The sequence below is a fragment of the Mus caroli genome, unplaced genomic scaffold (genome assembly GCF_978045245.1).
Source record: "Mus caroli unplaced genomic scaffold, Mus_caroli_1 scaffold_4, whole genome shotgun sequence".
NCBI lineage: Eukaryota > Metazoa > Chordata > Mammalia > Rodentia > Muridae > Mus > Mus caroli.
This window is the reverse complement of record NW_028227259.1, coordinates 44,910,922-44,935,527: the sequence shown is the minus strand read 5'-3', so window position 1 is coordinate 44,935,527 and position 24,606 is coordinate 44,910,922. Positions and strand designations below refer to the sequence as shown.

At 37.0% G+C, this 24,606-nt stretch overlaps 1 long non-coding RNA gene across 2 annotated transcripts in view; it reads right to left on the bottom strand.

Annotated features, from left to right (window-relative positions):
• LOC110295085 (uncharacterized) overlaps positions 1-24,606 on the bottom strand; it is a 70,032-nt gene that overhangs the window by 1,201 nt on the left and 44,225 nt on the right. Inside the window, exons 5-8 of one of the 2 annotated variants that reach the window (XR_015046924.1) lie at positions 17,727-17,782; positions 11,313-11,368; positions 3,279-3,317; positions 1,094-1,266 (exon numbers count right to left, since the gene is read on the bottom strand). This is a non-coding gene — a long non-coding RNA (uncharacterized LOC110295085). Of the gene's footprint in view, positions 1-1,093; positions 1,267-3,278; positions 3,318-9,745; positions 9,819-11,312; positions 11,369-17,726; positions 17,783-24,606 lie in introns of those variants that run through there. The other variant, XR_015046926.1, reaches the window with a different exon arrangement.

Here is a 24,606-nt window from a genome sequence, read left to right as displayed (position 1 = left end):
CTACAAGAGCAGTCAGTGCTCTTATCCACTGAGGCATCTATCCAGTCTTCCTTATTTGTCTTACCATCTCAAGTGTTGTGTATTGAAGCTGAACATTGTCCATTGTCTATGGCCTTGACAAATATATGCTCCATGAGGGTAAAACTTTGATTAGGTTGTCACTGTCTTAGGCAAGAATTTTGTTGGTCGCATAATAGAAATATGGTAAATATTTGTTCCATGAGCAATGAATATTGTTTGGACTGATATATTCAGTAGTACTTCTAAATGACTGACACCCACATGAAGTGGATCCCTGTAGTGGGACCTCATAAAGCCTGTAATTCTCAGTGAAGTATTCACGTGCTCAGAGCTCATGTCTGCCAGACTTGTGTCTTCTCTAAAACCACGCTGGAAAATCTATCAGGGTCATTCACAGAGGCAGAGGGCAAGTAATCTGCATTGTTTAGCAATTTAAGTTTTACCTTAATGACCCAGTATATCATGGTGAAATTTTGAATGCCTCTATAACACGGTGATTCTGAGAAAGTGCTGACTCCAGCAGCCTCTGGAGGGATGTTATTACTGATTAGTTTAAGATGGGTATTCTGCAGGCACTTTTATGCTCTACTTAGGTCAGGGTGCAAGAAAAGATGTATATTTTTCCTTTTTCATGTGGCAGAGTATAATTCATTCACAGGGAAGTCAGGGTAGTAACTCTCTTGTTTATATGCTCTCTCATTTGTTCTCTCTCTCTCTCTCTCTCTCTCTCTCTCTCTCTCTCTCTGTGTGTGTGTGTGTGTGTGTATGTGTTGTATGTGTGTATTATGGCATTATTTTAACCAGACATGTTGAATTTTTAAATTTTTTGTCAAATATTAGAGCAGGTTGAATTCCCACAGGTTTTGTTCCTGACCTCCTCATTAATGATAAGGGCTCCTCACCAACTTTATACTGAGCTTGCATTAATCCCCAACTTGTCCCTGTGCACATTTCTTTAGGACTAGGCAACAAGAGTGAACATCTGGGCTCATGTGCATTATAAAAATGCATTGATTAAAAAATATGCAACCACCTCTAGTATTTGACATTCAGAAACTCAGCTCTGACATACCGTGAGTCTGAGATTGGGTTCCCGGGTGTTCCAGCCTTGGGGAAATACTTCTGTACATGTTTTGCTTTGTGCTCCTGCAATGAAAAGGTCAGTGCATCTGAATGCCGTGAAGGCTTGCAGGTGTGTCACTGCTAACATTGGAGACAAATGCTAAAGGATTGTAGCCATAGAGCCTGAAGAAGGAAAAAAAAAGACAAATTAATGTATGTGACCTTTCCTCTCTGTCATCTCTGCAGGAGAACTTCAAGACTTGTGCTCCACAGTGTGAGGGAAACATGTCTTTACTTGTGTATTTTCATCTTCTGTCTCACAGTTGCAGAGTTTGTGAGGTGTTTACATTGGTGGCATTGAATGACTAAGAAACATTTTTCTATACCAAACTATTCCTATGGCTTGCTCTATACATGGGCAGACATGAAGCATTGTCATGGTTTACATTAGACATTACATGGCAGAATGGGAAATGTCACTGCTTGTCAAAAAGTTGGAAATTCAAGTTAGGTTTGCACAAATCTGCAAAGAAATCAGATAAAATAGTTCATTTATATATAAGAAATCTCAATTTAGTTGTTAATATCTTGATATGATTGAAGCAATTATAATTGAAATTCTATTTTAATCTCAACATATTTGAATATTTCAGAATTAATTTTTGAAACAAATAAATTTATTTATTTATTATAATTGCTCCAATTCACATTTAATGAACATATATTAAAACCTTGTAAAGCAAATTAAGTTAGGTTTTATGCTTTAATCTTTTAAATCATTTAGTGTGAGTATACTTTGACACTATGGCAGAATTAGAAAGGAGAGAATTTAGCATTCTGAATAAAAATACTATAAAGAACAGAAAAAAAACCTTCCAAGATAGATCTCTTCAGCACTAGAAATATCAAATGTGAGTAGACATCATTTGCCAGCAGTAACATGAAATTATAGACTACTTCACTGCAAATTCTTAATGTAAAGATGACTAGATTCTAAATCAAAACAGCAAAATCTAAAATAAAACTTCTTACTAAATCGACTGTCTGACCCAGTCACCTAAAGTCAATGCATTTTCATCCTACCTAACAAGACAGTTCCTGTTTGAAGTCAGAGACCATCAGCCTTTCTTTATGCCTTTTGTGTGGATCTTGACTGTCAAACTTCCTTAAGCATCACTACAGAAAACTGCTAATCTCAGCCCTCACCTACATTACTGATCTTAAATGCAAGTCCTTCAACATCTGTCTTTGCACACATGATTCCAGGGAAACAGGCAGAATGCCATGAAACTGGAAAGTACAAGAAAACTGAAAGTATCAATGTCATGTATCTGTTTTCTATGGCTAGTCACTATCCTAAGAAGGTAAATAGGATTGTTTTCTAAGCCTTTTTCCTTTATGTTGTTTTTTAAATATTCAGTCTCACTTGCATTGAATGCATGTTATACATGTTATACACATGGCAAACCAAGTGCTTTATATATTGTTTGTTATTTGATGCACACATAGGAAAGAAAAAATACCATAAGTAGACAGGGCAGCATCTGATACAAGAGCCCACAAGTGGCTTATGCTATTTATATTAGACAAAGTTAGCTTCAGAGTCAAGAGTGGGCATGTTTATCTTTATCCCTTAAGAATTATTTTTGAGTGAAGGACTAGGAGACCTCTCCTTAAATATCTTCTAAAATTGTGATAAACATTATCTACAATATGTGAGTCTTGAGCACAGACTTTATCTTACTCATCTTTAAATCTCTAATGCCTATAAGAGGGATGTGAGTTTGTTCTAGTTTCATTTCTAGTGTTGTGGGAAAAAAAAAGCACTGGAAAAAACAACTAGGGAGAGAAAGGTATACTCTGAGGTCAGTGTTCCCCGTTATACTCTATAATCGCGGAGGAGTCAATGCATTAATGTGAAGTAACTATCAGTGTTATATCCATATCCACAGCCAATGACAGAAAATTAATGCATGAAGGCTTACTGCTCAGCTTTGTTTCTCTACTCCCATATAACTCAGAAACAAAGTCCAGGGAATAGTGTTGCCTTCAGTGGGCTGTATCTTCACATTTCAATTTTTGTGGCCTCTACAGGCACACTCACAGACCAACTTGATCTAGATAGTCTCTCATTGAGAATCTATTTCCAATAGATTCTAGATTACACCAAGTTAATAATTACAACGAATACTTACAGGAGAAAAGCACACCAATAACCAATACTAAGTGGTCACCTTGAAGATACAAATACAAACAACATTATACAATTAAGCAGGTTGTATGTATATATATGACTGATACATATATTAATGATACATATATATCATAATATGTTGCATATAAAACAATTAAAAGGGCAAGGAGGTACATGGGAGAGTTTGAGGAATGGGAAATGTTTTAATATAGTATATCTCAAAAGTAAAAGAAATTGTTTAAAAAGCTAATCATTACAATATTGTAGAATTTAAATAGTTATGTCGGCAATTGGGCATTGAAATGAACACATGAACAGAGGTGATGAATGACTCTTAAGTGATGCTCTTTGTTTAGGTACATACCTGTTACCTTTCCTTGTGTGTTTACTAATGATTTTTCATCCAAGAATCAAGTAGAATATACTTCATTCATTTCACCTCATGATACTATATATGGGAGCAAGCATGGTCTCTCACTCCCAGAATTGGATTGGAGTGCATACATAGCATAACTAGGAATGTTCCTTTTGGCCTTGCACTTTAATCAGGGTACTGACAGATCTTAACCCTCTACTTGGTGGGGAGTTAGGAACAACTGAGCCTCCAGGAAGAGCAGAAGGCTATTTCCTATACTGTTCTTTAACTTGAGTGGGCTCACAGATATGGCCAGGCCAAAAGCTCTGTAGGTTCAGCTAGGCAAACATCTGATTTTCATACTCCACTCCCCATGCATGTGGCCTGAAAATCTGAGTCTTAGAGAAAAGGAACAGAACATAAGACTTATACTTCAGGCCCCAGCCACTTTCTATAATGTGTCCTAATCAGCAACAATGCCAGCATTCTGATCCCATTTGACTCCTATTCATGTGTCTCAATTGGTTCTGCACTCTGAAGAAGAAAGTGGATGAATAAATTTGGTTTCTTCAGAATTCTCTTTAGGCTTAATGACTCATTCTGGCCAAGTCCCACAGCGAGGGCTAGCCATAAAGTATTCTTGCTATCAATGCACCCCACCCCAATTTTATCTGGCCCACTTAGTACATCCGGAATTAGGATATGCTTCAACCTTACCTTCATAACCTTTCCCTCAGCACTTCACAGAATAAGATTTAAAGGGCATTATCACTGCTATGTTATGAATAGTTTATTATCAGGCTTCACAACTTCAGGATATGAAACTTCTTACAAGTAGGAAGATGACGACTTTGCTTGTCTTCTGCTTAACTGCAACCTGAATAGCTTTCCCAAGATTGAAGGGCACTAAATGTAAAAGAAATTAATATGCTAACGTAGAAGTTTAGAGCCATGAAACAGTTGAGTGATTAAAAATGTATCCAAAATACTTCAAGAACCTAACCTGACATTTTTAAATGTCACTGAACCACGAGTCTAGTGAGAAGCTAGCACTAGACTGGGGAAAAATATAGACAATCAAGTTTGTCCAATTGTCTCTATTGTGCCCAATAGATGTGAGGACCCAGATGTTGAAGATTCATTTGTCTAAATTGGTGATGTAGATGAGAATAGCAGCTGCCTCTTTGTGATGTGCGAGCATATTTTGTCTATTAATAGCAAAGTTAAATTTCCATAAAATCAGATAGTGATAAAGAAACAAGAGAACATTTTTTCACCATCTACTCAAAAGAGGACTCTGAAACCTAAACAAGTAAATGAATGAGTTCTTCAACCACACAATGATGGAACATGGATGGAAGACAACAGCTCTAATCTAGAAGGTTTAGGTATCTCTATGTGTTTTCCAAGAAGATACCCCATCTCTCATAAAGCACCTCCATACCAAGATTTAGTAGATGGAAAAGACTCAATGGTATTCTGAAAAGTCCAATGACCAGTAAAAAAGAATATTGAATCCACTATTAATTGTAAATTAAATTGGAAAGATGCTATGGTGTGTTTGAAACATTAATATGGGATTATGCTCATTTAGATAAAGAGCATCATCATATTAGTTATTTTGAGATAATTCATGATCTCTTTTCCTGTTTGGGACAGTTTTCAGGATGAGCATGGATATGAGAAAAAATGGTAAAGGGGGGGTTCACCATGGGGAAAATGAAGGTCATTTACAAATACACCCTTCCTTCTCCATTTCTTACCTAACTTTCTACGTTTACTGGTTTTCCACCACACTTATATTCTATATAATCTTTATACTCAACACAATCTCATGCCTAAATTGAAGCTGTTCTGGTCATTGTTTTCATAAGAGTGCTTTCCCATGCTTTGCATTTCACTTAAAAGCCACATCCATCAGAGCTGCTGATCTATCTGTATATAGCCTAGAGTAGCCCCGCCCTAAATAATATTGACATTTTTCAAAGAAAATAAAAAATTCAAACAATTTTGATGAAGTATTTAGTTATGGGTTAAACTTATTTTTGTGGCAATAAACATCTAACCCAGAGTCTTCCATATGCTAAGCATTTTGCCCTTGAGCTAGTTTCTGCTCACAAGGTTTGAATGACCATAATGTCCATCTCTTTCATTGAGCTATAAACCCAAGAACAGGCCTCATCTCTGAGGCCTACTCATCCTACATTCTTGTTAGTTGATATACAATGAGCAGTGGGTAGGTAAAGCCTCTTGAATAACTATGTTGGTGGAATAAACTTCATCATCTATATTGAAGATATAATGAGTTAATGAATCCATTGCTAGTTAGTATTTACTAAATGCTCACTGTATCACAGGCACTGGAAGAACAATGGAAACAAATACAGGTAAAGGCACTTTCTCAAGTCCACACACTGATAAGTAGCATGGCTGGAAGAAGCAGTCTGTACCTTTAGCCTATATGCCTTAATACTTCTCATGAATGAGTAGGTGAGATAATTAATAACAGAATAAGTGCAAAGAGGAATTTGTGCTAAGGGCTAAGTGCTAAGGGCTGCATAAAATTGCTGTCTAAAAACAGAGCAACAGAGCCTAGGATGAACAGGTAAAGGTTCATGGAGACCTGGTGCTATTAACTCATGATGAGATAATCAGTACCAGAAAAGATTGTAAACATCCACAGTTTCTGGTACTTGTTAAGATAAAGAATTAATTTTCTAAGAAATAGGTAAGAAACAGAAAAATAGAAAATCTACTCTATTAGGTATATGCAATTCAGTCTTATTCGTAAGAAAGGCCAGCACTAGTTACTTAAATTCATTGTCTCAATGAAAGAACCCTGTGAGATACTGAAGATTCATCAAGAAATAGCAACGGCTTACCCCTATATCAGAGAATGGCAAATGTCTTGCCACTAAATCTTTCTATGAGAAGATGTAGAAGAATTTAAAAAGTCATATATAGGACAAGGAAAACAAAGACATTGTGAAATGCTTATTTTATTCTTTTATATTTCCCTGTTTCTCTCACCAACTGAGAAATAACCAATGGGAAATGAAAAATAAAACAAATATAGATAAATTAAACATTAGCCAAGAGGAGGGGTGGCTACAGAATCAATGACAATACAGACAGGAAAATCAGCCATGTAAACTTGCCTGAGTTTTGGGAGAGTTCTCACAACAACTTAGCATTTCAGGATCTCTGAAATATAACAAGTAACTCCATGGTCCTATGAATTGATCAGGGATTTTCCCCATTGGCCATTTGTTGACATTGCTACTTTCTGAGTCATTGAGCTTTGTCTTAGCTTCTACTATTTCCTATGAGCCAGTGAATTTTTAAGAAAACTTTTTGACCTCTGAGTCACTTAGGATGACACCCTCGAGGATACATCTACAACCTGCTAACACTGGCATCTATATCACCTTGAAAAAGGGATTAAGACACTTCATTCCATATATAACTCGGTATACCCATTCTATAATTCATCGTCCAGGTTGAACACTCAGGCAGAAATGGCAGAGCAACAACTCCTCTTATGAGGAGTCCTGGACTGAAGAAATGACCAGTAGATAAGGTAACATGCTTGTTGTGAAAACATGGGGACCTGAGTTCAGATCTCCAGAATGCATGTGAAAAACTGCATATGCTGTTATATGCCTGTAACCAAGGATCCTGGTTGGGGGAGAAAAAGAAAGACCCTAAGGGATGAATTTTTAGCCAGATTGGCCATAATGGAGGTCTCCAGGTACAGTGAGAGAACTATCTCCAATCAAAAATTATAAGGAAGAAAAAAATGGATGATGACATGCTGACATAAAACAGATTTTCCCATCTAGCACCGTTATAAAAAATGTACCCCGTTAATTCAGAGAACGTGCATTAAATTTGCAGGGAATACAATAGTAAAGAAACAAAGCTCTATCTGTGAATATATTATAACATTGTGTGTGTGTGTGTGTGTGTGTGCACAATATGCACCTTTTGTACATTTACAGAATGGGAAACAATGTTCAATGACAAAACAGTTCCTAGCTTAGCCTAGGGAGAGGAATATGTTCAGGGAGAGTTGGCCATGAAACTCCAGTGAGGAATGGAATCTCCTATGATGTTATGCAAATCTGAGGAGAAAACAAGGAGCCAAATGACCAAAACAAAAGCAGAATATACAAACTAGAAGTTAAAAAGCTGTGTAAGGTAGTTCTGTATCAACAAATAACAAATAAGTAAGAAGTCTTGTAAGAGGAAAGTCAGGGGTAGATTTTCTGATTATATAAGCTGAAAATGGAGCTATGTATAGAAAATGAAAACAGGAGAGGCTCACTGCAAGGTTCAGCATCAGATGGTGGATGAGAAGAAAGTGAGAACAATAGAAACGGGAGCTGAAAATAGGGACTTGAATTGGATTTAAGAGGCACAACAGAGTAAGAGGAGCCAGGAAACAAGGCCCTGAACTTGCTAACTGGATTTTCAGATGATTTCCTATGTGGAACATTGCCTTTTTGAATACCAGGCACTATCTGTAGGGATCCACAGTGCTCTGGCCTAGCCTGAGCAGCCAAAGACTTTCAGATCTCTGTGAGGAAGCCAGAGCAAGGCAGGCTGCTGAGTATGTGGCAGGCTGAAGGATGTAGAAGGTGTCTAGGGGCCAAGGTGGGGGCCACTGGGCAGAGCTGTGGCAGGAAGTAGCTGTGGTAGGCTTGAGTACTGAGGTGCTTGGGCCAGGTTGAGGTCCAGCGAAGGAAGCTTCATGTGGCAATATTCTTCCCAGGAGTGTTACAGCTTGATAAGATAAGAACTCTTAGATGGCATTAGTGAAACTACTCATGCACTTTATTCCTTGTGGATAGGACCTTATAAAGATTTTAGGGCAGGTTGAGATCTAAATGCAGATGCTTTCTATTGGCTTAGTCTAAGAAGTTAGGAATGCCTCATCTGCATGTGGAAGGACTTCAGGTGTTGTCCCTATATGACTGATTGCCACAGTCCTCTCAAGGGGCTGTTGTGGCCAAGTGTTTCAGGTCAGAAGTAGATTTAAATGCCAACCATTCTTAATTATGAGAATTGCCAGGGTTCCTGAATCTGCTAGACTTTACCAGGTTTTCTGTCTGGTGGCACAAGCCATTGCCCCACAGAACATTTGTTGGGAGGTAAAGTAAGAGCATGGGCTATATATAAATACAGGGGACAGAAGAAATAAACATCCCATGGTCTGCAATCCCTTTAGTGATATGAGGAGGTGCTGTGTTTCTGGAGCAAAGAACTGATTCTGCCATATATACTGATTATAGGACTCTGAAAATTGTCCCCAATGTTTTGTTTTAATTAATATCTTTAGTGAAGATGACAGATTGGAAAAACTCTGGTTCAGTTTTTGAGAACCAGAATACATAATCTTCTTTCTCATTGTAGAATTTGAACTCAGAGCTTACTCTGCTTATATATAAATTCACATCTGGAAACAACTGATCTCTCCTGACCTCCGTGACTCCAGATAACCACATTGTAATGTGAGGGTTATATTGAATCTAGAATCAGCTCATTGGTTGTAACAGTCAAAGGCTTAAGGAATTCTTGACCCCAAACTCCCTAATCTATTAAAAAGATGAATTTTTTTGTTGTTGTTGATCACATCGATATGATCACTTTCTTCCTTATTTTTTAAAAAAAATCACAGGTAAAGAAAAATTCACCTTGACATTTGAGGGACCAAATCTGTTACATTGTGTTGTTCAAAGTGAAGTCTCTCAACTGAAAACTTGTTAATTTCTATAATTCTGGATGGGCATATGTGTAAACATGTATGGACTCCCACTTCAATAGGTAATACAAAAGTAAAAGTTTGAAGATGGTCCCTTGCTGTAAGAATTCACATTGAGTTTTACTTTACAATCATTCTGGGTAGAATTGGATTACTGTGAACAGTTGGTTATTGGTATCGATTCAAGTTTCTTAGAACTCTGCAGGGTACTGAGAAAAACCTCAGCCAACTGTAGATTCTTGAATGTGTTCTCAGTCAACATGGTTCACAAGCAAAAACACTAAGAATACAAGTGCAAGTTCAAAGTTTCTGTCCAAAACACTATAAATGAAAAGCCTTACTTGGTTTGGATTCTCTGGGTCTAATCTGCCCATTTTATATGAAGTGCAGCAACCATGTGGGCCTTCGATTATAAAGTGAAACTGAAAAACACATTGCCATCATATTTCTATAATTAAATATATTGGAATGTAACAATAGCCTTTTTGATTCCAGTCAACTCTGATAATCATCCAAACAAACAAACAACTACAAAACAAACAAACAAGCAACAAAAGCTTAGGAAGATATAGAAGAAAATATCAGCAATACAATAAAGTTCACTAGAGTTGAGATCCCAAACTGGCTTATGCATCTTAATATCAGTGAAGACGAGGGACACCAAGGAGGCAAATAATAATTCAAATATATTGTAAAGCAACCCAACAGAATACAACAGAACAGACTGTAGAATTGGCTAGAATATAACCATAAACATAAAGGAATGATAATATTAGACACATAACATTGCCAAAACAAAGTAAATACGATCCTTAAAGAAACAATGTACTAAAAAAAAAAAAATAGTCAGCTACAGACATGACAGCTAAGGCATAAACAGCTCCACACAACACCAATTTTTTTAAAGACTCAAGAGATTCTGGTAAATGTGATTTATTACATAGGTTAAAGTTTTCTAAAAATTGCAAATGAATGAACCATTGCTCAGAATCTCTTGCATAATAATTTCTCTCAAATAAATGTTACTATGGGATTATGGGATTGAGATACTATTATTTATTCATAGATCCTGTCTCTACAATTATTTGTTTCTAATCATGCAGTCATATACAATCTATACCTTTTCTATCAGCTGAATTAATATTACGACTTGTAATTATACCATAGCATGATCATTCCCAAGACAGAGAACTGATGCAAGGATCCTGTCACTAGGCAAACAAAGGTGGTACTCCTCACCTCAGGAAACAGCTATAGAACTACAGACTACATTCCATTATTTAGGACCATTAAATACAATAGAAAGTGGGTTTAGACTTTTGCACATTTTCCCAGGCTTTCTATGCTACCAATCTAACTATAGAACCATAAGAACACATCTGGGATTTGTTAGCACATGTACTGTGTAAACTTTGGGTACAATATTATTAAAAATCTAATTATTCCCTCAATAGAATTGCTGGCCACTAAAAGTGCTCTCATGAAATAATCAGAAGGATGTTTACAATAGATTTATCATGCTATTATCTTTCAATTAATTGACTATATGTCTGTGGACAACCTTGGTTTTTAAACTGGATGAGAGCCAATGATCTGTCACTGCTATGGTTGGGTATCAGCCTCTGTGATCCTTCACTGTCTTCCATTCATTAACATTCTCATTGTATTTTCATTGCCCAATCCTACTTAGTTATGTAGGCACTGAGCTAACTTTCCAGCATTATTAGAAAATGTGTAAATAGTCATAATGGGATTGTTCAGGCTATCTCTTTGTAAATGAATTTCCATAAGTTTTCAGTAAAGTGTTGGATGGTAAAGGCGCTGATAGAAACAGCAGAACATGAATGACTTAGTATAAGTAAGCATGACGTAAATGATGAATAAAATCTATCTTAGTAAAGTTATAACCAACTTACCTGGCCTTTCACCCACACAAACTGTGTGACCTTTGGAATTGCCCACAGAAGACACCCTATTTGGAAAGAAGTACAGCAAGATGAGATGATCTATACTGTGGATTCCCGCCCCATTTTCAAAATGCATTGTGTAGCTTTGACTACAGGAAAGAAGGCTACTCATGGTCACAAAAACAAGTTTATCATTACCAAGTCTCATCCAGTTGCAGCAATAGAATAGTTAAGTGTGCCTCTAGGCTACTATAGATTCTATAATCACCATTAGTTTCAACACTATTTCCTGTCATTACTAGATAGAAACATAGTAACCACAGTAAGTGTGACTATCCCATAGCTTTAAAGGACAGAATTCAAAGAAGAGCATGTCAGGTGTCATGAGATCAAGGTATCTCGTGAAAGCTTGTGTATTGGTTCACAGATGGCTATCTTCTCAGATCCTCACAGGGCATAGGAAGCAAGCCATCCCCTAATTTATGAGAGCTTTGATTACATCATGACATTCTCATGATCATGACCTCATCTACACCTGATTACTTTTCAAGGCCCCAAAGCATTATCCCAATGTAGAATCTCTTTTTTTAAACAAGGAATTCATTATGTAGCAAATTAAGTAAAATGAGGCTTTTATTCATGCAATTTGCTTATCTTGTCAATCTAATTCTTCATCCATAAGCATTTGGCCTAATTGGATTATACAGTTCATGCATAGTTTCCTTCCCTGAAGGCAAGGTTACTATCTAAATCTTATTGCATTAGCTAGAAAAAATTGCCCACAAGTATAAATGTTATATTATATGATATATGTGATTTAAATCAATAATCATCAAATAAATAGTGGTTATTTCCCTCAAGATCGTATTCCATTGGTATAAATAATATAGACATAAGTTGAATCTTACTATTATATCCCATAGACACTTAGGGAATTTATCATTTTTTTAATTTTTGATAAGTCTATAATCCATAAAATGCAGAGTAATATTTACCCCAATACCCTCTCTTATTTTTCTCCCACTCCTGAATTCTTTTCTTTTTCAAAAGTAGTACCTATCCTATGTTCATGTGTTTTTGTCACTTACTGATTTTTAAAGAACATTTTAGCACAATGATGGTATCCCTTTAAAGAGAAAAATTTCTTTAACAAGTGTACTTATTTCTACTAACATTTTTAAAAAGTTCTCTAATTATTCTAGCTCCTTACATAGCTAACACACAGAGAGAAAATATCTAATATAAATAGATTGCCTTTTTATAAGAAAAACTAGTGGATTTCAGCAGGTGGGAAAAAGGAAGAATCTGATGGGAATGCAGTTGAGTCATTAGTGTCACTTAATGCTTTCTTGCCAGTTATTTTGGTCAAAGGAAAAAAATCAAAAACCCAACAGTGGATATATTAGTCACACATAGAAAGAAACTCTATTCAAGGCAATGACACAAAAGAAGGGGAGATGACTGAATGCCACAAATGGAAGCTGTAACAATCAGTACATTTTTTCTGTAAATAAAATTTTCCCAGGTTGTGTTTTTTACCCTTCTCCATGCTTTCTTTTTTATTATTGTTAACATGACTGCTAACTTGTAGCAATGTGCCAATATAGAAAAACTAGAGTTTCTGCCATCACAGTTGACACTAGGTTTAGGCATGTTGAAGTGCTCAAATGGAAAATTTAAAAAACACTCATACTAAGTTAGTAGTGGTATACGTTGCCATGTCCTCTAAACTACAGTTGCTGTTGTGTCTTATCTGATACACACTCTATAATTACATCTTTGGACAGCATCCTTGTCCTCTTCTACTAACTTGAGCTCTTTTTTATTAGATATTTTATTCATTTACATTTCAAATGCGATCCTGAAAGTCCCCTATACCTTCCCCCCACCCTGCTCCCCAACCCACCCACTCCTGCTTCCTGGCCCTGTACTGGGGCATAAAATCTTAGCAAGACCCAGGGCCTCTCATCTCATTGATAGCTGACTAGGCTATCCTCTGCTACATATGCAGCTAGAAACACAAGCTCTGGGGCATACTGGTTAGTTCATATTGTTGTTCCTTCTATGAGGTTGCAGACCCCTTCACCCCCTTGGGTACTTTCTCTAGCTCCTTCATTGGGGGCCCTGTGTTCCATCCAATAGGTGACTGTGAGCATCCACTTTTGTATTTACCAGGCAATGGCATACCCTCACAAGAGATAGCTATATTGGGTCCTGTCAGCAAAAACTTGCTGGTGTATGTAATAGTGTCTGGGTTTGGTGGTTGTTTATGGGATGACTCCCCGGATGGGGCAGTCTCTGGATGGTCCTTTATCTGTCTCAGCTCCAAACTTTACTATAGTTTCTTTAATGAATGTGGATGCTCTTGCATTTGGAGCATAGATGTTCAGAATTGAGAGTTCATCTTGGAAAATTTTACCTTTGATGAGTATGAAGTGGCCCTCTTTGTCTTTTTTGATAACTTTGGGTTGGAAGTTGATTTTATTCGATATTAGAATGGCTACTCCACCTTGTTTCTTTGGACTGTTTGCTTTGAAAAATAGTTTTCCAGCCTTTTACTCTGAGGTAGTATCTGTCTTTTTTCCCTGAGGTGGGTTTCCTGTATGCAGCAAAATGTTGGGTCCTGATTATGTTGCCAGTCTCTAACTTGAGCTCTTAATGATGTGAATGCTACAGGAGGGACTAATTAGCTCAGTTCTCACTAAGAGAAAAGCCCAGCAAGAAGGCACGCCATGTTACTATCCATGGTCCTGAAAAATCCAGCGCTCGCTCTCTCTCTCTCTCTCTCTCTCTCTCTCTCTCTCTCTCTCTCTCTCTCTCCCTCATAATTTTCGACATTATTGAGAATTTTATACATATAATGAAATACGATAATATTCACCCCATCTTATTTGCCGTATTTCTCAGCATGGTTTCTTCCCATTTTTATATATTTCTTTTTATGTACCTCCTCTCTTCTCTCTTCTCTTTTCTTTCTTTCTTTCTTTCTTTCTTTCTTTCTTTCTTTCTTTCTGAATGAATGAATTCTGATTACCTTTCTTACATGTAAATAGGTGGCAGATCATACATAGGGCCCATGCATTCCACTAGAGCATGGAAAGACAACGAGTGAGAATATCCTCAGAAGAGAACATTCTTCTCACCAGAACAGGTATTAAATTCCAGTTGATTCTCAGTTAGGCCTGCTGTGAAGATTTAAAGAAATTTCAAGTCCCCAATGGAAATATCTATAAAACGTTACAATATCAAATTATAAATATCCATGTTTAGCAATTACCTTCATTTTCAAAAATAGCATAATCATTAATTTACCAATAGGATAATAAATGTTCTCCATATGACCGTATGTTTCTTACAGTAAAAGTTACTTCTTTTGGAAAATATTCTCTCTCTTACTCTGTCTCTTTCTGTGTGTCATTCTGTCTCTTTCTGTCCATATGTCTATCTGTCTGTCTGTCTCTCTATGTGTGTGTGTGTATGTGTGTGTGTGTCATTAGTATCCTTAGAACTTAACTCAAGATAAAAGTTCTATAGTTCTACCCAATTTCTGGATTCATTAACATTTTAACGGCATTTTTTAAGGAGTTCTGCAAGTCAAAATTCTAAACAACTGCATTTTAACCTTATAGAAAAGAGACAATAAAACCAATCAAATCATTAGACAGGAGGTGGGATTCTTGTCTGCTCTATAGTTTCAGTTTAAGTGAGGTAAGCAGGAAGCAATTACTCAAAGTTCCCATGAAAGGATAAAGGAGAGAGCAGAGGCAAAGAAAGAATGGGACAAGAGAGGTGAATTGCTCCACTGTAACTCAGATGGAAGTCCTGATATGGTCTGTAGTGTCAGACACTATATAGAAACTCTTCTTCAGTTTCTAAAATATGAAATCAAATATTTGTAAATAATGACTTCAGATATGTTATACTAACCTCCAAGCCTCATTAATCAGTAGAGAAAGGAATTGGGAAAGAAGGGGTTAGCAGAAGTTGTAGAGGAAAAGGATAAGACATGATGGGGCAAATAAAAATACAATACATTGTATATGGCATAAAATGGCCAAAACTCCAAGTCTTTTTTGTGCAGTAGATGGTTTAATTTATAATAATGTGTTTTAAAAATAATTGTCCTAATCATCCACATGATACTTTAAAAATATTTTATTACTCAGATAATAACTCCACATTAAGATATATTTGTTGATGTTCTTACTGAAGTGAACAATGACATCTATAGTCAAGATGGCCAATGACACAGGCATAAGTAAAAACACGGATTCATAAACTGATAGGATATTTGGTGTCTGATAAATACCATAAAAGTTAAGTTAAAGAATAAAATAGTTTGATGTGTATTGATTCAGTCAATAACGTGAAAATTAGCATGTAAAATGAGTTTTGATTGTATTTCTTAGGCCTAATCTACTCTGTCCTTGAGGATAGGAAAACAATTCTTTGTCTCTATATTTTCTTTGAATACTAAAGTTTGTGCTCTGTCTTTTCTGTGATAAGCGAAATCAACATACAGTATGGGAACTTAACAAAACTTTGAATTGAATGAGCATGAATAAAATGGACCATTTAAATTTAAATATAGATTATAGGTAAAGATTTTTTTTAAAATGGTGTTCTCTCTCTCTCTCTCTCTCTCTCTCTCTCTCTCTCTCTCTCTCTCTCTCTCTCTCTCTCTCCCTCCCTCCCTCCCTCCCTCTGTCCCTTCCTTCCTTCCTTCCTTCCTTCCTTTCATTGTTCCTTTTGCTTAAGATGTAAAAGTACTCAATGGTCAACAAAACAGAGAATTGATGTTGCTTCATTGGGAATGTGGCAATGCCTTGGTAGAATTCATTCTCCAATATTTGAGCAGTGTATGCCTTTAGACACATATTATTTTCTATATGTAACACTAAATAAGCTTTATGGCTATGTGTCCTGGTGTTCCCAATTCTTAGACTTTCCATCATTATATGCTCCATTGTCACCAAGCTATGTGCCTTTTCAGAGCCTCATTTGGAGGAGTTGTGGATGGATCATGGTGAACTGGATAGTGTAATATAATCAGTGCACACTGGAGCATGAAATATTTTACAATGCCCCATAGACAACTGCAGCCAAAGAGATAATGCAGAATAGAAAATAAGATGGAGTGAATGACTTCTACATATTATGGAGAAACTTTTTTCAGTTATATTTTTAGATACTTTTCACAGTACAACAAATGAGTTTCTTTGGTTCCTAATAAAAGGAAGAGATTATCAATGCAAGCAGAAATCCTTTTAGTGTGGGTATAATCTTGTACATTCTGCAATTTTCTGGGTCCATTTATTTTGAGTATCAAAAGTTTTTATTCACTTGTCAGAATAGCCTGTGTGAATTAACTCACACTAGCAGAAACCCTTCTCAGGAATTATACTCATGAATATGTTAAATGTTTCATTATGACATGATCTAGATATGACATCCCACATATAAAATAGAGGGCAGATCATTTATTAATTAATTATCATGGAATATATAAACAAATAGACATGAGAACATTATATTAAACATATATGGGTATAATGTATCTGTTATGATATTTATGCCTTTCTTCAACAGTAAGAGGAAAACTAGAATCATTGAATATACCACAGATACCAAGCCCTTTAAAGGTTATTATCAAGACTAATAAATAAATTAAGAATATATTATAGTGGTAGATAAATTAAGATGTCTTTTTGACTGATTTCTGATAAGCAACACACATAATTTGGGAAAATTATATTAAAAGAAAGAGAGGGGGAGAGGTCGTTCTATAAGGTTTTTAATTACCTGGTTTTACATTTTCATGGGTAATGATGACTAATTTTAGGTCAACTTGGTTGCTACTGGAATCAACTAAAACCCAACCTTTTGGGCACTCCTTTAAGTTATGTCCTCACTCATATTATTTGAAGAGCCACCCTAAATGGAACCTTCTGGGTGGCAGACAAGATAAAAGAAATATGGAATAAAGAAATACTGCTTTATGTCTGCACATTTCATCACTCCTATTACTCTGACAATCCCTCCCCAGTAATAAAACCAACTTTCAGATAGCCTAAAGACCAGCAGATCTTTTAGCCTTCAATGTCAGGCTGCTTGGATCCATTAAGTCATCTAGCCCTCGGGATGAGAAAGTACTTTGTTCTCTGCATCTCCAGTGTTATGCAGTTATTATTTGACTATCTTGATTATATCCTATAAGCCAACCTAGTACATGCCTTTCAGTAAACACACACACACAGAGACAGAGAGACAGACATAGAGAAACAGACAGACAGAGACAGAAACAGAGAGAACATAATATTCCTTTAGGAACACAAAAATAATATATGAAGTAAGATGTCAATAGTAAATTTAGAGATTTTTTTTCTTTCTTTAGTGTGAGGTTTGTGTCACTATAATAATTACCTGAGATACTCAATTACCCAGGTTCACCTCCATCTCAAGACATCCAAAGTTCCATTCTGTGGCCAAAAAAGAAAAGGGTCAGAAATTTCCAGAAAACTGAATTCAATGCTAACACAATTATCATGCCTTCCTTTTGTGAACATTCTACTTTATGTATAAATATAATTCTCTTTTGATTTGCATTAAAGCTTTTTGTGTGCAAGCCCCGATTCCCCAGATGAAAGGAAATGGTTTTTCTTTGTTCACATTTATATTTAGCAACAGAACATAAGACAGCTCGGCTAGGACAATTGTCTTTATTTTCTCTTCTAACTGGAGACTGATCCAATTACCAATGAAATTAGCAGAACCAAAAAGAACTAGACTAAAGCTTTCATAATTATATCAAGCCAGTCCCTTGACTTTTCACTGCTGCCTGTCACCAGTCCACACAATGGCACACATTTAGAAGGAAAGAAGAACCTTGGTCTTTATTCGTAAGTGCTGATACTGCCATACTCCCTGAGCCCCAGAAATAATCTCCTCTTCTGATGAGTGCCATTCTCTGGGGCTGGCCATTTGATGTATCAGGATAACCCAGGACTGAGAGTTAAAAGGTTTTCAATCTCTTGGCTCTGTTGATTCCTAGATATGGAATCTAGGCAAATATGGCTTGCTATTTTTTTTTCTTTTTCTCTGTGGAAACCCAGAACATTTAAAAAATATATTTCATACATAGAAAGAAAATCTATATCATGATTTCATATTTCTTCTTTATTCTATCTATCTTGTCCTAACTTTCCTGAATCTCCATCCACTATAGCTTGACTTTTCTACAGCATTGTTAGCATATGGCAATACCATTGGCATAGACGTGTATGATGTTACAGTCGCTTTAAAATGTAGAGGCTGGTATTTATTACAGCACCTAGGAATTCTGTCTCAATACTGCATCATGTAGGAATTCATTCTCCAGTGGAACCCCTGATGGTTTTCATAATATCCCTCATTTCCTACCAAGGTGTTTGGGTATCCCCAAAACAACCTTACCTGCCAGCACCCTCTAGGAAGTATCTCAGTTAAGGAGCAGCAACTGCTTAAACTGATAACACACATACTTCCTTGGATGGCCTATTCCTGAGGACCAATGAATGATGAGTTTGGTAATGAAAGATTCTGGTGAGTTTGGTAATTTTGAGCTGAATGTTCCTATTGATCTAATCTATGGTAGTTTAGGCACACCTTATCTGAAGTGCTTTTAAAAAATTGTATTTTAGGTTTCTTTTTAGACTTTGGAAATTTTTTTATATAGTGAGATAGTTTAGGATCTAAGTTTAAGCATATATATATATATATATAATACACAGAGCCTGAAGCAATTTTGACAATATTTGAGGTGTGCCTGTGTTGTAGCTAAGACCCAGTTTTAATGTGGGATCAGATTTTCTATTTTTCTTTTGTGTTATACCCTTGCTCCAAATGCTTCCAACTTGGGACAATTTAGATTAGGGATTTGGAGTAAGAAATTCTCAGCCTACACATGATCATCATCTCAGTAGCATTCTCCTCTACAGCATTCTGCTGTACTAATCCCAGCAGGAATTATGTCCAGAAAAGTTAGCCCTGAGGAATAATCCATTTTTCCCATCTGATTTCTGATCTCTTCCCTTTTTATCTCTAATTTCAAATACTCACATCTTTCTTGCTTTAAATACATAATGAAACCAATCCCTGTCATAAATGTAAATTAAATCCGGCCTGTTTTACCTCAATATACACATTTTGCTCTAGACAGTTTCTTTTAAAAGCATACCTAATAAAAAAGATTACTTACAAACAATTGAGCATAAAGTAAGTCACTTACCACATGGACATTTTTTATGGCATTAGTCTCTATCCTGGCCATATTAGAATCTTTATTGTTTAGATGCACAATGAATTTTAGGCATTGAAAATGTAGCTCTCAGATATATCCCCACTTTAGAGAGTGTCTTACAGAGCAGGTGCAAGGGGGAGGTACTTTTCTATCAAGTACATTGATAAATTGATAAATTGATTCTGTTGATTTCGGAGAGAGAAGGAGCAAATTCAGAAGCATAGCGATGTTGACAAGCTCAGCAAATCACTAACTACCTCTGAGAAGAATACTTTCTTTAATATCCCGAAAAAAAATTGAGAAAAGAAGAAAATTTTATCTATAGTTCATACATTAATAAAAAATATAATTTCCCTAATCTAAAACAATGGTGTCTACTTAACCCAGGTTTGTGCCACCTATGGAACAGAACATGAATACAAACATAACTACAATTTTGCAGAAGGCAAGGGGAACGTGTTTATGATTGTTACTTTTGTTTATCACACATTTTCTCAAAAAAAATCTCTGCTCCCAAATTACGTTCTCATTTTTATGGTCTCATTGTAATTGGCCTTGATTCAGTATTAATTATCTGAGTTTCAGAGGCTTCTATCCAAAATCCTAGGAATTACTCAAATCTTCAATGTGTACCTCTATTTTTCCTACATCTCTGGCTCAACATTACATTTGTTCATGGTCTTCATCTCTGAGCTAAATCATCTGTCTACCCAAACACACAGCATTCTAGCAAAGCCTGTCATTTCTATTGATGTGCCTGTCAGTGTAGGAAACAATATCAGAAACTAAATCACCTTATGGATACACACACACACACACACACAAATGAGGTAAACAACAACTCAAAAGAGGGCTTCTAATGTCTGGTGTTGGTTTTTTTTTTTTTTTATTAGATGCTCTATAGATTATGGGAGAGGCATTGTCAGACAACTCCTTTTTTTTAAGAAAGAGAATGGAAAGATACCAGAGGAATGGGGAATTTGTTGTATGAATGTGTTTCTTAGGAATGTCAGAAGTTACACCCATGATATCTCAGCAGTATGGTTTCCTAAATATGACCTGAATGAGAACATCATCTGTAGACAAGCTAATATGGATGGGGAAACTCACGGGCCTCAATCCTAGACAAAAATCTATAGGCAACTAAGGAACTTTGAGACCCAGAGAAATCATCTTCCTCAGGGAAGAACACACGAACCAGTTATTCAATACCAAATCATCAGACTTGATAACATATACATACAAGCAATACCTATTGAGCATGGCTGTATTTATGTACTTTGAAAATATATGTATATTTATATATTAGGTGTGTGTGTGTGTGTGTGTGTGTGTAATAACAATTAGCAAGAAATAGCCCATGAATTTGGAAGAGAGCAAGGAGGTTACAATTACATGGAAGTGTTTGGAGGGAGGGAGGGAAGAAGAAAATGAGGTAATTATGCTATAATCTCAAATTTTATTTTAAAATTTCACTTATAATAGTCTGTATAAAAGTTATAGATTACTAACTAAATTACTATAACCAAAGGTGGTTAAATATCTTCCAAATCCTGAGATAACATGACTAAGCGGCTAAGGTAACTATGGAAATATGAGAAGTTACTAAAGTTGCCTAAAAGGAGTTACGGTAGAGGGAACTTGCTTGCGTGACAAAATCCCAGCACCTTCCTCAAATTATAATCATGTTTGAGGGAAATCCTATTTGCATGGCAAACATCAGAACATCAGAACAAACATTGGTGTAAGGGACTTGGTGAAGATTCTGCCAGAAGAAATAGGAGCGGAGGGAAATAGGTGACTAACAGGAGCCTTGTATGTAGGCTTCCACAAGAAGCATTAAAAACAGGTTTTGCTTTTGCTTTGTTACTCTTCGTAAAATAAGCACTACATCTACATTAAATGGAAAGGTGCAATAGAGAAATAGAGAAGTTTTTTTTTAGCAGAAGAGAGAGAGAGAGACATACAGAGACAGAGACAGAGACAGGGGTAAGAGAAGAACAAGAGAATGCTTTTTAATGGAAAGGGGATGTAGGATTCAGACAAGGGGGTCTGAAGCCAGATGGTGATCCTGCCAACAGTCAGCAGCTAGAGGATTTGGCAAGCTCCAGGAAGCAGGTGTGCTTGGCTGTAAAACAAGCATTACCTGCCAGACCTGGCATCGTCCCAGATTCATGTGCACCACCCAGGCATGTGGAGTTTCTGATAAAGAGAGACAGACCACTGGAGAGGTGGGTGGTGAGAATTGGGACCCAAGGACACTTGTCTCACTCAAGCTCAGGGCCCTCAGGCTTTCTCTTGTTAGGATGTCAGAAAACAACCTTGAAGTGCAATATTTGCTCCCCTTGGCCAGCTTTAAGGGATAGGATAATCATCATGGAGAGTTTATCATCATAATGAGAAGGGGAATTCTGCCTGTTAGACCCATTGCTTACAGACCTTTGACCTCTTTTCTTGAGCTTCCTTATTCTTCTCTAAAAGGGTTAGAATTCACAAGACCAAGGGCCTCTCCTCCCATTGATGGCCAATAGGCCATCCTCTGCTACATATGCAGCTAGAGACAGGAGTCCCACCATGTATTTTCTTTGATTGGTGGTTTAGTCCCAGGGAGCTCTGGGGGGCACTGGTTAGTTCATATTGTTGTTCCACCTGTAGGGCTGCAGATCCCTTCAGCTCCTTGGGTACTTTCTCTAGCTCCTTCACTGGGGGCCCTGTGTTCCTTCCAATAGATGACTGTGAGCATCCACTTCTGTATTTGCCAGGCACTGGTATAGCCTCACAGGAGACAGTGTAACAGAAGATCCCATGCCCCAGTATAGGGGAATGCCAGGGCTAGGAAGCTGGAGTAGGTGGTTTGGGGAGCAGGGGTAGGGGGAGGGTATAGGGGATTTTTGGAGAGGAAACTAGGAAAGGGGATAGCATTTGAAATGGAAACAAAGAAAATACCTAATAAAAATGTTATAATTTCAAAAGGGGGGTTTAGAATTCAGTGGTAACACATATGTCCATGAAAGAACATTTGGTCACAGTATGTGCTGAGTAGATGGATAGTCAACTGTTGTCTTGGGCATTATGCAGGGCCTTTGTTTCTCTATCCAGATGGGGTCATGGTTTCCCAATTAGACTTCCTCCCACTCTGTGAAAAGGTTATCTGACCTGCGTTTCTTTTCTCTGTAGTCATGAAATTGCTGTGATATAGAAGTATTGTGAAACAAAACATTTCATGGGTAGACACAACATATATCTACTCACCCCAGATAAGAATCCTATGACAGACCATAATAGTCTGGTCCCATCAAAGTCCATCTTTGTGAACTAATGAGTTTTATTGGAGTTATTTATGAGAATATGGATGAAGGATTTCTTAAAGGAGGAGAAATGACTCACAAAAATCAAATCCCATCCCAGTGTGTGTGTATGTGTGTGTGTGTGTGTGTGTGTGTGTGTGTGTGTGTGTGTGATAGCTCACAAAGGGTGAGAAACTTGGAGCACACTGCATAGCTCTCAGGCAGTTCAACACATTGGAGAGTTTCCTTTTCAAGTCTGTGTTCTAAGCCTTTGTGTTCTAAACCTTTTTCGGGTAGCTTGGCTGATTTCTGTATCTTCTATGCAGCTGGTCTGATATCAAAATCTTCTTTGCAGATTGGTTTGACTGAGAGTCTTCTTTCCTTCTTAGGGTTGTTTTTCTTTTTGTATGTGTGTGTGTGTGGGGTGGGTGTGATGGTTTCTGAGAAAGACTTAAGGCTTGTATTGTTTACTTAGACTGGGAGGGACCTAGTGAATCTCGTCAGTTTTAGGAACTTCCTGAAGCTCTTTTGAGTTTTTTACCCTCCCATTTAAGGATCTTCTTGCAGGATTGAATGCTTCAATAAAGGAGAAAAGTGTAATAATACAAGCAAGAAGAGAGGAATTACATAGGAGGAGTACTGGTCAAGATATCAAGAGAGTCAAACACTTTCCTGTTCTCTCTCTAAGTACTGGAACAGTCTCATCTCTTGATTTAAATGTTTTTAACTGTATTGGTCTATATTCTCTAGAGGGGCAGAATTGAAGTAGAGGAAGACAGAAGGGAGAGGGAGAGAAACGGGAAAGGATTGCACACCAAGGAAATTGCTCACCTATATATAAAGACTGATATGTCCCATGATAGCATTGGGTATGTGGTAGACTCAAAAGAGCCAACTGTTTATGTCTTATCCTGAATGTTGGTTTCCAGACTCAGGAAGTATCAGTGCTTCCCTTCAAATGTAATAGAAAGAAAAGGCCACTGTCCCAGATCAAGATAGCCAGGCAACAGGTATCCTTTCTACTGCTTCTTCCATGCAAGTGTTCTTGTGACTGGATGAGGCCATTGCACACTGAGAACCATCTGGGTTATCCAGCCTCCTGATACAAATGTCAAATTCCTCATGAAGCATCCCCACAAAAGCACACAAAGTAATATGTGAAGAAATGTCTGGGCACTCTGTGACCCAGTCAAGTGGAGAGAGAATTAATGAGGACCCAAACCATACAATGTGAAAGGAATAGGGTGAATAGATGCAAGGAATGTAAATTTAATGCCCTGGAAATCCAGTTCTATTTATTAACCTTTTAGGATGTCAGTGTCTTATTATGCTATGAAAAGAACTAGGCCTGGGCTTTCTAAGAGGAATTCAACTGGTAATGTTGAATACAAATCACATTGCTATGTAAGTAGGTGTTTTTTCTATGAGTTGGGCATCTTCTAAGCACTCCCCTACTTACTCCTTACAGGGATGCTTAGAATTGAGGCTGAATACATTCATATTATGTAAAGGTGTTAAACAGTGTGGCCTTGGCCATGAAGTTAGTTAGCTTAAAGACTAGAAAAAGCCTGTCAGGATGCTCAAGCTCCTGATTTCCTTTATTTGTCCTACTTGCTGGTTGCCTGTCCTGTGGTTTATTGTCTGGGACATTGCCTGGCAACCAGTAGGTACTCAGAAACACTTGAATTGGTAATGTTTGCCAGCCAAAACATTCATTCTCTTTTCTCTAAAAATGTAT